General features: G+C 39.7%; 1 long non-coding RNA gene across 1 annotated transcript; it reads left to right on the top strand.

Moving 5' to 3' along the window:
* The first annotated feature begins 7,912 nt into the window (after positions 1–7,912).
* LOC147369946 (uncharacterized) lies at positions 7,913–14,541 on the top strand. The gene is made up of 2 exons (XR_015168187.1): positions 7,913–8,024; positions 14,289–14,541. It is a non-coding gene; the product is annotated as an uncharacterized LOC147369946 (long non-coding RNA).
* Positions 14,542–16,557: the final 2,016 nt, after the last annotated feature.

Consider the following 16,557-nt stretch of genomic DNA (forward strand, 5'->3'; position numbering starts at 1 on the left):
GGATTTCACAACCCTCTCACATTGGCAATGTCACAATGCTGCCTCGGGCAAGGTTTTCGTCTCCTTTTTGGGTAATGTAGGGTTCCTTTTCTTTCCCCTCACACCAGCTCCTATAAATCACGCTTCTTGAAGGGCAAACTAAAGTTTCTTGGTTTCAAAATCGTACTTGTCCTGAGGAGGGAGATCCTGTTCATGCCATTAGAAAGAGAGCTTAACGTGACTGGTGAGTTTCAGAGAGTAACTGGATGCATCGTTCCCGAGCAAATGCCTTCAGACATGGAAAACCTTTAAAGCCAATCTAAGATGTGTTATTGATGACACAATTTACATCATTCTTGTGTATTTATAAATATATATATATATATATATATATATATATATATTACCCTGTAGTTTTTGCTTTTTAAAAAGTATCTTAAGTCTCTGGTGTTATCACTGAATTCACCAAATCCCATCACATCTCTTCTTGTCAATATATTCTTCTTACCCTTATTAGTATAAAACCCTCTTGAGATATTCCTCCCCCCACCCCAAGCTTAACAAATACTAAGTGAAATGGAGAATTAATACATTCAGCAGTTTGAAGTAAAAAAAGAAAAAAAAATTTAAAATACCTGACTTTCACCTTGGATATTCAGTGGGTTTTATTTTTATATTTGAATTAAGTAAGCACTGGCTTGAGTACAGCCCTAGTGAAGTGAAAGGGCAAAAAAAAAAAAAAAAAGGTGGTCATTTTTTATTTCTGGCTACTAGTAGAATTTTACAGGAAATCAGCACTAAGCAAGCTGTTTCTGAAATTAAAGACATTGCCATATATACAAAGGGCTTCCCCGGTGTCTCAGCTGGTAGAGAATCCAGCTGAGTTCCTGTTCAGTTCCTGGATCGGGAAGATGCTAGAAAAGCAAATGGCAACCACTCCAGTACTCTTGCCTAGAAAATCCCAGGGACAGAGGAGCCTGGTGGGCTACAGTCCATGGGGTTGCAAAGAGCTGGACACGACTGAGCACGCACACAAGCATATGTACAAATGGCCAGGGTTTGGAGCAGTGGGACCCAATTTTGCAGCTCTGTGAAGTGGTAGAGTTTAACAAGTCATCATGAAAGGAAAAAAAGAAGCTAGACTTTCATATGGTCAATTCATGCAGCAGGGCTTGAATGGTGCCTCTGGAAAGTCGCTGTCATAGCAGCTCTGTGGTACTAATTTGATTCATTTTAGAGCAATTCATCAATTCATGAGGAGGAAAGAAAGTCTATAAAAAGTTAAAGAGTTTCACCTCTAATTCTTACTGAAGAACAGGTTGCATGGTCCTCAGGAGAAATCTACTCATTGTCTTATTGTTTTCCTCGTTCTATTATGTATTGGTGATAATATCATCATAAAACTCATTTTAAAATGTAAAGCATCATGGCATCATTACATATGTAGTACTAGAGATATGTTTTCAAAATACCCATTTAAAAGAACTGCAATTCTCATAATATGCTAGAAAAATAATGACAAGCTACAAACATATCTAGAACATGTCACAGTATGAAAAATTTCAATCTGATGAAAATTGTGTCTTTGTCCTGCATCATTACATTCTGCAAGACAATTAGTACAAATACTGCTTAATTTTATTATACTTTTTAAGCAAATAGACCCTTAATTCCTAAATGAAAGTTAGAAACTAAGTTCAAGCCTAGAGTTAACTTCCAGAGCAAGTTACAGCTATTCTAACTTTTGGATTTTTTCAACTAAGATATATCAGTCCTGAATATTCATTGGAAGGACTGATGCTGAAGCTGAAACTCCAATACTTTGGCCACCTGATGTGAAGAACTGACTCATTTGAAAAGACCCTGATGCTGGGAAAGATTGAAGGTGGGAGGAGAAGGGGACGACAGAGGATGAGATGGTTGGATGGCATCACTGACTCAATGGACATGAGTGTCAGTGAACTCTGGGAGTTGGTGATAGACAGGGAAGCCTGGTGTGCTGCAGTCCATGAGATTGCAAAGAGCTGGACATGACTGAGCTACTGAACTGAACTGAATGTTGATTTATCTGAGATGAAACAAACCATATAATAGTAAGATAGAAAATACAGATAGTTTTAGGTAGGTTCCATCATGTTTGAGAGGGACTCATTCCTTAAGAGTTAGTTGAAAGAGTTTTCTTTGCTCTGGAACCTTTTCCAGAAATGTTACTAGTCCATATTGAGAGGAGATAGGCTTGGTTCCCACACAGAGTCACAAACCTCAGAGAAACTGAGAATTAGATGAAATACCTGTGTAATCTTTGAATAGTGGTAACCATGCCAGGAAATAGGAAGTGTATTTAACTTGCTGTAAGGTCCCTCTCTGCCTGTTTTACCAATAAAACATCAAGTTTGTCTTGGATATTGAATAAGTTGGGGGAAAACATCATTCATTCATTGACTCATTCTTTCATTGGATGAGCAAATATTTAATGAGCCAAAGTATAGGACACGACTGAAGTGACTTAGCATAGCATAGCATAGCATAGCACTTCAAATGCTGATGTCTAATTTACTGAATAGATTATCAACAAAATTTCTTGAAACATTATTTGGCAATAGATGAACTTCAGATGAATCTGTCATCTCAATTATCGTAAGAATGAGTTGTTTTGGTATATTTGGATTCACGGTATGGTTCACATTTCTCAATGCTGTACTTTGTGAAGTCTCCAAATGTGATGCACTGTGCCTACTGACTTGTCCTGTTCTGAGTTTTGTGCCTGCAACTGAAGATACGTGAAGTACGAGGTTTGTTGTATGTTGAAAGGTGTGTGTGTGTGTGTGTGTGTGTGTGTTAACCACAGATAATGTTTTAGATTGCTCTTGAGGAATCATATGAGAGTAATATCTAGCAAAGAACCTGGTACCCAGAAATGTTCCCTAAACTATTTTTATCAATGACCAGATGAACCGTTCTACTTTGTATGTCTTTCTATGTGAGAATGTGTTGGTCATGATCATTATAAATCCCACAAATAACACTTCTCCACTTTCACCCACAACTTACTCCTTTTTCTGTATTTCTCATTTTAGTAACTGGCATCGTTAACATCATTGCAGGCAGCAAAGCAGAATGTTTCACAGAGTCCCATATTCTAGACTTTTGTAGTCTGGTGGCAGGAGATGAGACCAGAAAGAGATGGCAGGAGATGGGATGAGCCATGTGGACAGACAGTGTATGTTACTTAGAGTGTTGGGTTCGGTGAAGGCACTGGTGTCAATGGAAGGTTAATCAGTCTGTGGCTGAGTGTGTCCTCATGAGTGCTGCCAGCTGAGCCCCATTCTGCCATATGTTTTTTTTTTAAGGTTTATACACTTTTAAATATAAACCTTAAAAAAAAAAACCATATGGACATCACCAAATGGTCAATACCGAAATCAGATTGATTATACTCTTTGCAGCCAAAGATGGAGAAGCTCTATGCTGTCAGCAAAAACAAAACCTGGAACTCACTGTGGCTCAGATCATCAACTCCTTATTGCAAAATTCAGGCTTAAATTGAAGAAAGTAGGGAAAACCACTGGGCCATACAGGTATGATCTAAATCAAATCCCTTATGATTGTACAGTGGAGGTGGGAATAGATTCAAGGGATTAGATCTGGTAGACAGAGTGCCTGAAGAACTATGGAATGAGGTTTGTAACATTGGGACCAAAACCATCCCAAAGAAAAAGAAATGCAGGAAGGCAAAGTGGGTGTCTGATGAGGTCTTACAAATAGCTGAGGAAAGAAGAGAAGTGAAAAGCAAGGGAGAAAGGGAAAGATATATCCAACTGAATGCAGAGTTTCAAAGAATAGCAAGGTGAGAAAAGAAGTCCTTATTCAATGAACAGTGCAGAGAAGTAGAGGAAAACAAAAGTGGGAAAGACTAGAGATCTCTTCAAGAAAAGTGGAGATATAAGGGAATGTTTCATGCAAGGATGGACACAGTAACAGAGGCAGAAGAGACTAAGAGGACATGGCAAGAATACTCAGAAGAACTATACAAAGAAGGTCTTAATGACCTGGATAACTGAGATGATGTGGTCAGTCACCTAGAGCTGGACATCCTGGCATATAAAGTCAGGTGGCCCTTAGAAAGCATTACTACAAACAAAGCTAGTGAAGGTGATGGAACTTCAGCTGAGCTATTCAGAATCCTAAAAGATGATGCTGTTAAAGTGCTGCACTCAATATGTCAGCAAATTTGAAAAACTCAGCAGTGGCCACAGGATTGGAAAATGTCAGTTTTCATTACAATCCCAAAGAAATTCAGTGCCAAAGAATGTTCCAACTATTGGATTATTGCACTCATTTTTCATGCTAGCAAGGTTATGCTCAAAATCCTTCAAGCTAGGCTTCAGAAGTACATGAACTGAGAATTTACAGATGTGTAAGCTGATTTAGAAAATGTAGAGGAACCAGAGATCAAATTGCCAATATTCATTAGGTCATGGAGAAAGAAAGAAAATTCCAGAAAAACACCTACTTCTGCTTCATTGACTACACTAAAGCCTTTGACTGTGTGCATCACAACAAACTGTGGAAAATTCTTAAAGAGATGAGAATACCAGACCACCTTACTTGCCTCCTACAAAACCTGTATGCAGGTCAGGAGGTGGCAGAACCAGAAACAGAACAACTGATCTGTTCAAAATTGGGAAAGGAATACAACAAAGCTGTATTTTGTTATCCTGCTTATTTAACATATATGCAGAGTACATTACACAAAATGTCGGGCTGGATGAATCACACACTGGAATCAAGATTGCCAGGAGAAATATCAACAACCTCAAATATTTAGATACTACCACTCTAATGGCAGAAAGGGAAGAGGAACTAAAGAGCTTCTTGATGAGGGTGAAAAACAAGAGTGAAAAAGCTGGCTTAAAACTCAGCATTAAAAAAATAAGATCATGGCAACCAGTCCCATCACTTCATGGCAAATAGAAGGGGAAAATATAGAAGCAGTGACAGATTTTATTTTCTTGGGCTCCAAAATCACTGATGGCTGTGACAGCAGCCATAAAGTTAAAAGATACTTGCTCCTTTGAAGGAAAGCTATGACAAACCTAGACAGCATATTCAAAAGCAGAGACATCATTTTGCCATCAAAAGGTCTGTGTGTGTAGTCACAGCTATGGTTTTTCCAGTAGTCCTAGATGGATGTGAGAGTTGGACCAGAAAGAAGGCTGAGCACAGAAGAATTAATGCTTTCAAATTGTGTTGGAGAAGACTCTTGAGAGTCTCTTGGACAGGAAGGAGATCAAACCAGTCAATCCTAAAGGAAATGAACCCTAAATATTCATTGGAAGGACTGATGCTGAAGCTGAAGCTCCAATACTTTGGCTGCTTTATGTGAAGAACCAACTCATTGGAAAAGACCCTGATGCTGGGAAGGATTGAAGGTGGGAGGAGAAGGGAACGACAGAGGATGAGATGGTTGGATGGCATCACTGACTCAACGGACATGAGTTTGAGCTAACTTTGGAAGATAATGAAGGACAGGGAAGCCTGGCATACTGCAACCCATGCTATCACAAAGAGTCAGACATGATTTAATGACTAAACAACAACACACTTTTTAATAAAATTTTTATATAAGAAAAACTTCTATAATGAGTTCTTGAGTGAGACTGTTCCTGTTATCTCATTTTAGTTTAAGCCTCAAGGCTGATAAATGATAAATAACACTGTAGTCTAAAGAATAAAACAAGTAGTCAGTGCTCCCTCTGCTGCTGCTGCTGGTTTTTAGTTGCTCAGTCCGGTCTGACTCTTTGCAACCCCAGGGACTGTAGCCCGCCAGGCTCCTCTGTCCATGGAATTTTCCAGGCACGAATACTGGAGTGGGTTGCCATTTTCTTCTCCAGGGGATCTTCCCGACCCAGGGACGGAACCTGTGTCTCCTACTTGGCAGGGGGACTATTTACAATTGAGCCACCTGGGAAGTCCAAGACTCCCTCAGAAATAGTCAGATTTGTCTTTCATATTCACCTCCATGACTCCAACCAGGCTTTATAATGATAAGACTAAAAATTCAAGGAAAGTGGTTGAAATAGTAAGAGTTTGTGAGAAAGCAGACGACTACAGCCAGGGGAAAACTGCATACCGTCTCCTCAGCCACGTGAAAGAGGCCCCAAAGAAATCACTCTTAGAGGTTGGGGTGGGGGTGTTGCTTTTTACAGAGACTGACATTTCATTATTGGTTGGATATTTGTGTATGCAGTTGACTCTCTGATCTGCCCCTTGATACTGCCTGAACAGGTAAAGAGGCAATTGGAGAGATGAGAAGGAAAGGGAGGGTGGTAGTCTCACATCCTATTACCATTGCTGTTAGGCAAGACTGTGAAGGATTTTTGTGAGCCACATAGATGTCACAACAGGTGATCAGACCTGAGCTATCTAAAAGTAGCCCAGCCAGGAGGCTGGCTTGACATTTGTGCAAAAGAAGCTGTAGTAGGGACCTCAGCGCTCAGGAACTAGAGGAGAGGTGGTTTAAAGAAGTCTTCTGAGGTCATGTAGAGAGAGCATTGCCTGTGTCAGGTAAGTCTGCCCCAAGAACCCATGTTATATGCTTATCCCAGAGAGCTAATCTACAGCCAAGAGGAAACCAGTGGTATGAAGTGCTTCTTTCTTGCAAGCCTCCTCTTCTGCGCTAACACTGGAGGGATGAGGGGTAGCACCAAGTGAGGGGGAAGAGGACAGTGAAAGAATAGACTAGCCCCCTTGCTTCTTCCTATGCGTCCTTGAGGCATATACTGCCAGGATAGGGGAATCTAGGTTTGTAGGATCTTATATAATTCAGGGAACCATCTTTACTGAGTCTGAATACATATTTACAGTTTTGTATGAGGCCCCTGAAAGTTCAGAGCCCTGACCTTCATTATCTTTGCGGGAAATCCAGTGCTTAAGGGGTCAAAGAAAAGAACCATGAATTGCGTATGACATTGATGTCTGTCTTTAGTAGAGGCAGACTTTTAAAAGTCCCAAATCAATCAATCTATCTATCTGTCTATCACCATAATGGGGGTGTTCCTATAATTGAAAGTAATGGAAATCTCGGTTATGCCCAAGATGTTATCAAAGAGCACAGAAAGTAGGTCTGTCGTGGTATATTAAAAGGCAGAGGTTAGAGAACAATAAAGTCACTTCCTCATTGTACTCCCAGAATATGTAATAGCCTCAGCTCTAATTCCTTGTAAAACAGTCAGGAAAAAATTAGTACTTTATAATTACCTAAGCTAAACCCATTAATTAGATGTTAATAATTATAGATAAATGATTAATGATAAAATGAGTACAATAACTTCAGAGTTCCTAGAAGTGGACAAAAATCCCAGAAGAACAAGGTCTGGAAGGCAGATTGTTTGTTAAGACAGAGGTCGCCTAGGTTCATTTTATTTTTGATCTCACAGAGGACATAGGGACCATTCCTTTGCCTGAGTCATTTTGCATCCTTGTCTTAACAGTTTCAATTGTGAACAGGAATTTTTTTTTTCAGAAGGCATTCTCTACTAGTCTTATAATCAAATTATAAGAGACTGTGACCACCCTATTAATTCAGCCCATGCCCCAAAGCAGAATATCTTCTTTAGGCACATGATATCTGATCAACTTTACCCCATACTTCTGTGTCCACCTAGTCCCCTGTATATAAATGGGAACATGAGAACTCCAGAAACAACTGTCCAGGAAGCAGCCTTTCATTTTTATGAGGATTTCTGACAGCAAATACATGAAACATTAGAAGTCTGGCTAAAGGCTATAAAAAATACTCAGATAAATAATATTTAGAAAGTTCATCCATGAGTTTATACTGTAAGGTAGTAACCTGTATTGTCTTAAGACTTCATTGGACACTTAGTGGATAAGATAGCTTCTCAAATTTTTGGACAAAAGAATTCTCAAAAAAGTGTCTTTGTTGTTGTTGCTTGTTTCTGGCCCTAGGCAATAAACAACTTGAAGATAAAACTTTTCTTCATATTTCTGGTGAGCCTCAAATCTGGCTTGGAACACAACAGGTATGCAAGAATATTTGTGAACCAATCATCTGAATCATCAAACCTATTACCAGTGTGATGAGTTGGGAAATGTAACATTAATAATTAGGATGATGACAAGAGGGATGAGAGACTCGGATGTAGCTTTACTTCCGAATGTCCATTTTGGTAGTTGCCCGAAATTTAAGTTCACACAACTAGACAACCTTCTATGTAACAGGATTGATGAAGCCTAGGTTTCTAAAGTAGAAATTAACCCATCCTGGGTTAAATGAGTTTGTGACCAGAATCTAAAATATAATTAGAGTCCAAGGCTGTGGGATACCAGATCACTACCACTGGCGTTGCACTGAACTGGAATCAGAGTACAGACTGAAGGGCATGGCTGTCAATCACTCAGAAGTGACAGCTGTAAGTGACCGTAGGGGTCTGCTCTATTGAGAGTTTTAGAAAGAGCAAGAGCAGCACAAGAAAACGCACACTCTCGCTGACCTTAGCTTGGAAAGCCAGGAGCTTTGTCAGTCTTGTCTATAAGACTTTTCCTTCCAGTCTCAGTGAGAGACTGCATCAGGTGCTCTTTTTATCAGGGGAACACTCACACCACAGGAAGTAACACTCTCAAAGTAGAACACATGTAAGTAACAATAGTAGCGCCTTCAACTTGAAAGCTCAAAGTTACCCAAGTGCTAGCACTTTCATCTGGAACAGAAAGACCTGGAGGATATTTTTAGTAATAGTCCTGATCATGGAAAATGCATCTGCTCTGGTGATTTCAAGTTGCGAGTCTACTTTGGTGACTAAGCTGGGGTGGGAGTAGGGTTTGAGAGGTCTTTTAACAGCCTTACACACACTAAACTGCCTGCAGCCTCTAATAAATGGATGCTTAATATTAGGACCATCTCGTTTTACATCACTATTTCTCCCTGCGATGTTCCTTGTACTCTTCAAGGCTTAAAAACATTTTAAGAATTCATAGTCCTTAACTCAGGTTGAAAATCTAATCAGATGACAGATTCTCTAAGTTCCTCCTCAACAGTGAATCACAGATCCTCTCTTGTCACATTCCTCCTGTTGCCTTTCTAGACCCTGAGAGCTCATCATGTTATCCTAGTTTAACACATGTGTATGTGCTTCTGATTAGGCTTTGCTGTCTGTCTGTCTAGTCTTCCTTCTAGTTTATCCGTCTTGCAAATCACTGCCGGACATACTCGCAAAAAAGGTAACTCCAATGACCCTCCTCCAGATTTTTTTTTAAGACAAGAGATGAAATCCAGAGTAACTCTTCATTTTGATGTTTAAATCCATTTTTCTCATTTTATAGTGCTTCAAAGGCACTATACCTCTGTTCAATTTGTCTCTCTACTGTTTTTCCTATTGATACCATGTTTGACATCAATTTTTGACTTTTGGATTGCTTATTTCATTGCAAGGCATGTACAAGCCTTGGCCCATTTTTCTACTTTCTAGGACCTCTTTCCAAGCCTATTTTGAGCTATCCATCCATCACTCAAAGCCCCTCTCAGATGCATTCTCTCCCTGAAACATTCTGATGTTTGAATTCATTTGAATTCTTCAAATATATTGTTGACATTTTTGATTGTTGTATTGTTGACAGTATCCACTGTTAATTATCAACAACTCCTTTTATAGGAGGTATTCTTATACTTCTCTTATTCTTCCCTCGAAGCTGTAAATTTCTGGGACTAAAGGTCTGGGACTCTCTTATTCAGCCTGCAGTGCCTGAAGTGGTACCCTGGTTAGGAGTCAATCTGTATGACTACAGCTTATGTAACTGCATGTTTCATTACATATATATTTAAACATATTTGAATTAAATAGGTAAAATAATTAGAGTCACATCAAAGAGAAAATGGGCCACATCTTACTTTATGGTTACTTAATTCTTCAGTTGGCTTCCTTTTCTTTTCCTATTGAAAACAGCCCCTAAACTACTGTGTAAGTGGCAGGTTTTTTGTTTTCTGTTTGTTTTTTTTTTTTTAATGGAAAGATTACAAAGCTTGAACACATGATTCAGAAGCCGAAAAGGATAATTAAGTCACTCTTGCAATGACATGTTTTAAATGGAATGCTTTTCTATCAGTTATATCGACCTGGAGAAGAGTATTAAGGATTTTTGTCCCCACCTACGACTTTGTCACATAATAAATTGTATTGGAAACTTTTGTGTGCTCCTTCTTTAAAATAGCTTACCCAACTTCAACATTGCCTTAGATGGCATGCCGATCACTTAAGAACATCACTTACAAATTATTTGCCAAGTTATTTTTACAGACCAGAGTTTCTACTGAGGGAAATGATTTTAAATGTTTGGCTGACTTGGGCCTCCAATAAATAGTGCTTGTCAATAAATATTAAAGAATCATATGAATATGGAGCTGGAAGTCTGAATTATACCTCCGCCATGGGATTTATTATCCTCCTCTCACCATACCTGGGGTATGGAGGCTAAAAGGTCTGTTGCAAATCCTGTTTTATTCATTGAGAAACATCCACTGAGAACTATTCTTGAAACTTCTGCAACTGTTGAGGACTTCTATAATAAAGCAGGTTTTTCATTATCAGAAAAGAAAAACGCTGATGAGACTGTAGTGCTGCTTTCAAAAATGCCATCTTTCTTTTGAGTTCTGGATATAAAATGTAGGATCTGAGATACTAAGTGAGGGAATTTGGAATGTGAGACTTTGTTTTGTTTTCATTGAACACTTCAGGAACAAAAGATTAAATAATTAACCTAAAAAAAGCCACATTCAAAGGGCTGGATTTTGTCCAGGGTAGCTTGGGCCGTGGAAGAACTGACGGACATTTCTCAGCTCTCTTTTGGCTGTGTTTCAGAGGCCTAACCACAAGTGGTCAGGGGTTCAGAAGTGGATGGATTGTCTTCTTGCTTTTATCATCAGCGTGTACTGTGACCTCAGTAGTCATTTACCCAGCACTGTTTCTGTTCGTGTTTAATGATCCTGGAATGTGAGAGTGCGGTGATTAGGGGCCTGGACTCGGAGCCAGGCTGCCTGGCTTGAATCACTGCTCTGCCACCTACTAGTCCTCTAGCCTGCGGCAAGTCATTCGACCTCTCTGAATCGGTTTCCTCACCTCTTTGACCACTGCTGCTGCTGCTGCTAAGTTGTTTCAGTCGTGTCCGACTCTGTGAGACCCCATAGACGGCAGCCCACCAGGCTCCCCCGTCCCTGGGATTCTCCAGGCAAGAACACTGGAGTGGGTTGCCATTTCCTTCTCCAATGTATGAAAGTGAAAAGTGAAAGTGAGGTTGCTCAGTCATGTCTGACTCTTCGCGACCCCATGGACTGTAGCCTACCAGGCTCCTCCGTCCATGGGATTTCCCAGGCAAGAGTACTGGGATGGGTTGCCATTGCCTTCTCCAGGAGTGGGTTGCTAGGCCTGGGTAAAACATCAGTGCAGCTTAGAACTCCTCTCACCTGGGTCCTTGCCCATGAGTCTTTTCTGATTGTGCTAAGCCCCAGACTCTTGAAGTGAAGAATTCAGTTTGCTCTTCTGAAGGAGTGTGAACGCCATGACTTCTGAATGCCTGAGTAAGTTAGAACAGAGAGATAACCTGGGCTCCTATGATTTTTCTCAAGAATGGGGGTAGGGGTTATCCAGGCTTCATTTTGAGCCTCTGTTTCTACTGCTAATGGACCTGAAACCCCGGGGGGATTTCCAGCTCTGACTCACCCTAACCTGAACTCACTGGATACAGTCAGAACCCACTGGGTTGGAGAATGAAGCAAGTTAAATCCTTTCTTGACTTACTCTTCTTGACTCCCTCTAAACATGAGGCCTTATCTTTTCCAGCGTCTCATCTCACCGTTGGCCTTTTCTTTCCTGAAGTGGAACTTTAGTCATGCTAGAAAGGCTGACCGTCTTGCTACTGCTTTTCTGCAAGGGCTGATGCTGTTCTCTGAGGCTGGTTGTCTGAGTAGCAGAGCGTGATCTCCCATGCCCAGGGCTGAGTAACAGTTTCTGGGAGACTGTGGAAAGTATGCATTATTGGCATAATAGATCAAGACTTTCATCAACATAAAAGGAAAGGAATTACAAGGTACTTGCTGACAGGGAATTGTAGCTTGAGAGGGCACTCAGGGGCCAGATACACTAAAAGCATTTTGGCACAGCGAAGTGTATTTCCTGGACAGATGTGTTTCATTCGTGATGGAAGGGCCTCACACTTCTCTCACGTTCTAACACGCTGGTTACAAGTCAGCTGCGGCCATGTTGTGTCAGATACTGTTATCACAGGAAGTTCAATGTTATCACCCCTTACGGGGACATTGCTTCAAGGAAACCAGACCAGAGCTGTCTTGCGAGAGGAGAAAACGTTTTTATTTCGTGTTTTCTCCTTTCATCTTGGTGGTCAGATCAGGTTAAAAGTGGCAGTGTTGGTCTTGGTGTTTATTCCACGTTTTGCCTTTTCTGATTTCTCCTTATAGATTCCATGCAGTGTGAGAATTGCATTCAGAAGGGCTAGCTTGCAAAAGCGTCGCTTAGAAAGAACGGAGGTGTTTTGTTTTTGTTTTTTTTTTCATTTTCTCACAGAGAGAAAGAAATAATTCTTTTATCAACATTTTATTTCATGGAAGTATAATTGATTTATAATGTTGTGTCAGTTTCTGGTGTACAGCAAAGTGTTCAGATACACACATATATAATATAGTTTGTATTTGCAAATCCTAAACTCCCTGTCTACTCCCTTCCCCACTTCCCCTCCCCCCTTGACAATCACAAGTCTGTTCTCCAAAGAATTCTTCATAAAAAAAAATTATTAACATGTTAGTGAAATCACAAAATATAATCTTTTCTTATTGTTATGTATGAGAAAATCTGGAAGGTAGAAGTTATTTTCCTCCAATTTTCACACCGACTACAATGTTTCAGCTCTTCTTTATGCCCGTTATTTTCTGCAGAGCCAAATAAGTAGATTCAGAGTTTTCCTTGCCCTCGAGAGCCCCTTTTCATCATAAAGTCTAATAAGAAGGTCCCAGACATAACTCCAGTGTCCCAGACTGCCCTTTACACCAGACGAAAGGTAAAACGAGCCGATCAAGTAACAAACTACAAATTGATGCAGGCAGTGAGAACAGAAGACTGGTTTTGTGCCCTGTAACGTCTGCATAAAAGTGGAGAATATGGTTAAAAACATTGGCGGCAGCCAGTTACCGGAATAGCTAGCACTTCCAGGAACAAATGCATTCCTAATGAATCTGCGGACACTGCATTTACCGCAACAACAGCAGACTTTCTCACACATGCACTCCACGGTGCCCGCCTGCACGGGCTTTATTGACCTTCTGCAAACACTGATGGAGGAGCAGGCTGCCAGAGAGTGAGAGGCAGAGAGCCATCCAAAACATCTTGGAAAGGCCTCTGAGAGAATTTTTTAGTGTTTAGAAGACATACTATTCTTTTCTCTGCCAAAAGTCTTTTTTTTTTTTTTTTTTGGTTGTTGTTGAAGAATTCAAAGACTGAAAAAAAAATATATATATATGGTTTTCTAATGACATAGTCACGCAATCCTTTCCAAGACCCACAATACCTGCTGAGATTTTGTATCATTCTAAAGCAGCTCAAGTGTCTTGATTATAGTATAAACACACATTCTGACTGACTGAGAAAGGCTTTTTTCCCCCTTTCACTGCTCATTTACATGGTTTTATAATCTTCCTGTGTAATGAACAGTAAGTCTAGCATGAAGAAATATCTTCTACAGAACACAACCTTGCTTAAACACTAAATAGTTTGGCCCTTGGAACTGAAGAGAGAACAGCTTTTTCACATCTGACTACAGCCAGAGGGATGAAAGGCTTTATAGAGTATTTTAGACAGCTCAAAGTCACCACCTGATTCACTGTTGGCTACTAATGGCAGCTTAATACATCCTGATAAATATGAAGCTACAAGTTTCATGTTGGAGGAAAATTCTCTATAAATGAAACATTTTTTTCCATATATATAACTGAATCACTTTGCTGTATAGCAGAAATTAAGACAAAGTTATAAATCAACTATACTTCAAAAAATATTTTTAACAGAATGAGAAAAAAAATAATTCTTTTCCTGGGAAGTGTTTTACATTTTTACACTTGGCCAAACTGGCTAAAGGTTAAAAATTTCAGGTAATCAAACATTACCACCTTGTTTTTCTTTATGGAAGAGCTGACCTCCCCCCAAATATCTCACTAACTGAAATAAATTAGTTCTTCTGGCAAAATACTATAACTAAAACTGGAATCCATTTGCCTCTTCTTTTAGGCACTGAAATTAAAGTCACTGCATTCTTCATCCAAGATCTGTTATGTCTGTGAACAGTAAAAACCGATGGTGATATTCGTTGCTGGACTGCAGGTAAATTACTCATAGCTGTCATCACCATCATATTCTCTGCTCTGCCCTAAACCAAACACAGAGACAATGGTGCCAGAACAAATTGCAATAAAACATCAAATCCTCAAGCAGCTATTCTGTATATAGATCGGGGGTAAATAAATTATACAACTGCCACGAATGCACATTTATCATTTCATTTTATCTGTGATGTTACTGACTCAACTAAAGACCACATCCAGTAAAACCCTGTTTTAATGACCGGCTCCAGACATCAAATTTATGCTGCTCTGGTTGCTTGTGGTTGGAACTCTTAACTATTGAATAAATGGCTCTATCTTCAAAAGATTGGGTTGACCTGCTGATTTGAAACCGCTTCCCAACAGCAGTTAACGGTGGCCACCCAGCTGAGATCAGAGGAGTTGAAACAGGCCTTTATGACAGACACAAGGGAAGAAGTTATCTGTCAGACAATCATGACTTAAAAGCATCCCGGAATCCTAGATCTGTAAATACCCAAAGGCACTACCTACCACGTGTTCACCCCAAACATCACAGTTCCTGTGTAATTGAAGAAGTATCTTTAATTTTCACCCTGACTACAAACTCATTGGTCCATTTCTCTGCTTGTTAGCATGTGAACCAATGGTAATCAAGGCAAGTGAAAGAATAAACAGCTCATATGTGAGACTTAGTAATAACTGAGCAAATGAAAAGAGATACATACTTGACTAAAATATTGTGAAAATAATGTTTTGAGACTTTGCATTTCAAGGGTATGAGATACATAAGAATATGATACCTTGAAAGATCTCCCCTACTTAATATATTTCATTAACTCTAGTCACCTCTTTCTAGTTTTTGTTGCAGTTATTCTCCCTGACTCTGGTTATTGCTGCATTTGGGAAACATTTCTTTTCAGCATGTAAGCAGCTGGTCCAATGTGTGTTGTATTTGTTTATGATTTTTGCTGATGTTTCTTTAAATTAGCCTATTGGTAATATTATCACCTAGCCACATTTTATGGTGGGAGATTTTTATTTTCCTGTAATATCTGCTTGGCTGAAAAGATTAGTTGGTATAAAATTATCCATAGACTTGAGTGGGATATAATATGTTTGAACTTTCCCTGGCGGCTCAGCTGGTAAAGAATCCACCTGCAATGCAGTAGACCTGAGTTCGATCCTTGGGTTGGGAAGATCCCCTGGAAAAAGGGAAGGCTACCCAGTCCAGTATTCTGGCCTGGAGAATTCCACAGATGCAAAGAGTCAGACATGACTGAGCAACTTTCACTGTCTTTATAACCTACAAGGAAGAGCTTTTATAAAGACTTCTACCTAGACCCACACACAAGGCTTATGATTTTACTGGCCTGGAGTAAAGTCTGAGCATTGTATTTAAAAAAGAAAATCTCTTCACATACATTGATTAGGGTTCCAAAAAAATGATTCAAAGGAAAAAGCTTTATTGAAGAGATAACTTATAAAAGTATGAGCAAGATTAATATGACAAAAGAAGGTGGCCAGAAATTAGTAACATCTGGAATCCATTTAGCTTCTAAGCCAGAACTGTAAGGACAAAGCTATTGCTAGAGAAGTCATTCCCCAAAAGAAAAAGACTTAGGAAAAAATACTCTGATCTGTCTCCTCTGTCTACCTATCTTCTATCAGGGCCTCCCATTGGCTAAACCCAGTGGGCAAGGGAATCCAGGTGGTGCACTGTGTGGGGTTATCCTCCCGGGGCCAGAACATGGTAGAGAGGATGAAGAATGTATAACAAATGGAAAATAACAATATTACAGGTGACTTTTCTGTACAACCAAGTTTAAGAACTTCTTCTATAGACAGTGGGAGGATCAGAAAGCTCCGCTTCACACTTGAAACAGAGACCAGAGAGGAATACTACACTACACATCCAGTGTCACACAGTTAGGGCACACGAGGTTCATGGGTTGAAGGTCTCCCAAGTTACCAAACATGCAGCTGCTGTGATGAAAATGATATTCAAGGAAAATTAATTTGGCAATAAGGTACAGAAATGTCTTTAAAGAAAAAGGTGTTACAGGCAAAGACGGAAGTTTGGAAAATAGGTGAGAGTTCAAGGGTGAAATTTTAGGATGCTATGGATGTGAGAGTTGGACTATAAAGAAAACTGAATGCTGAAGAATTGATGCTTTTGAACTGTGGTGTTGGAGAAG

The sequence above is a fragment of the Bos grunniens genome, chromosome 7 (assembly GCF_055505025.1).
Source record: "Bos grunniens cultivar Pamir isolate PY7600 chromosome 7, Bosgru_T2T1.0, whole genome shotgun sequence".
In the NCBI taxonomy this organism is placed as follows: domain Eukaryota; kingdom Metazoa; phylum Chordata; class Mammalia; order Artiodactyla; family Bovidae; genus Bos; species Bos grunniens.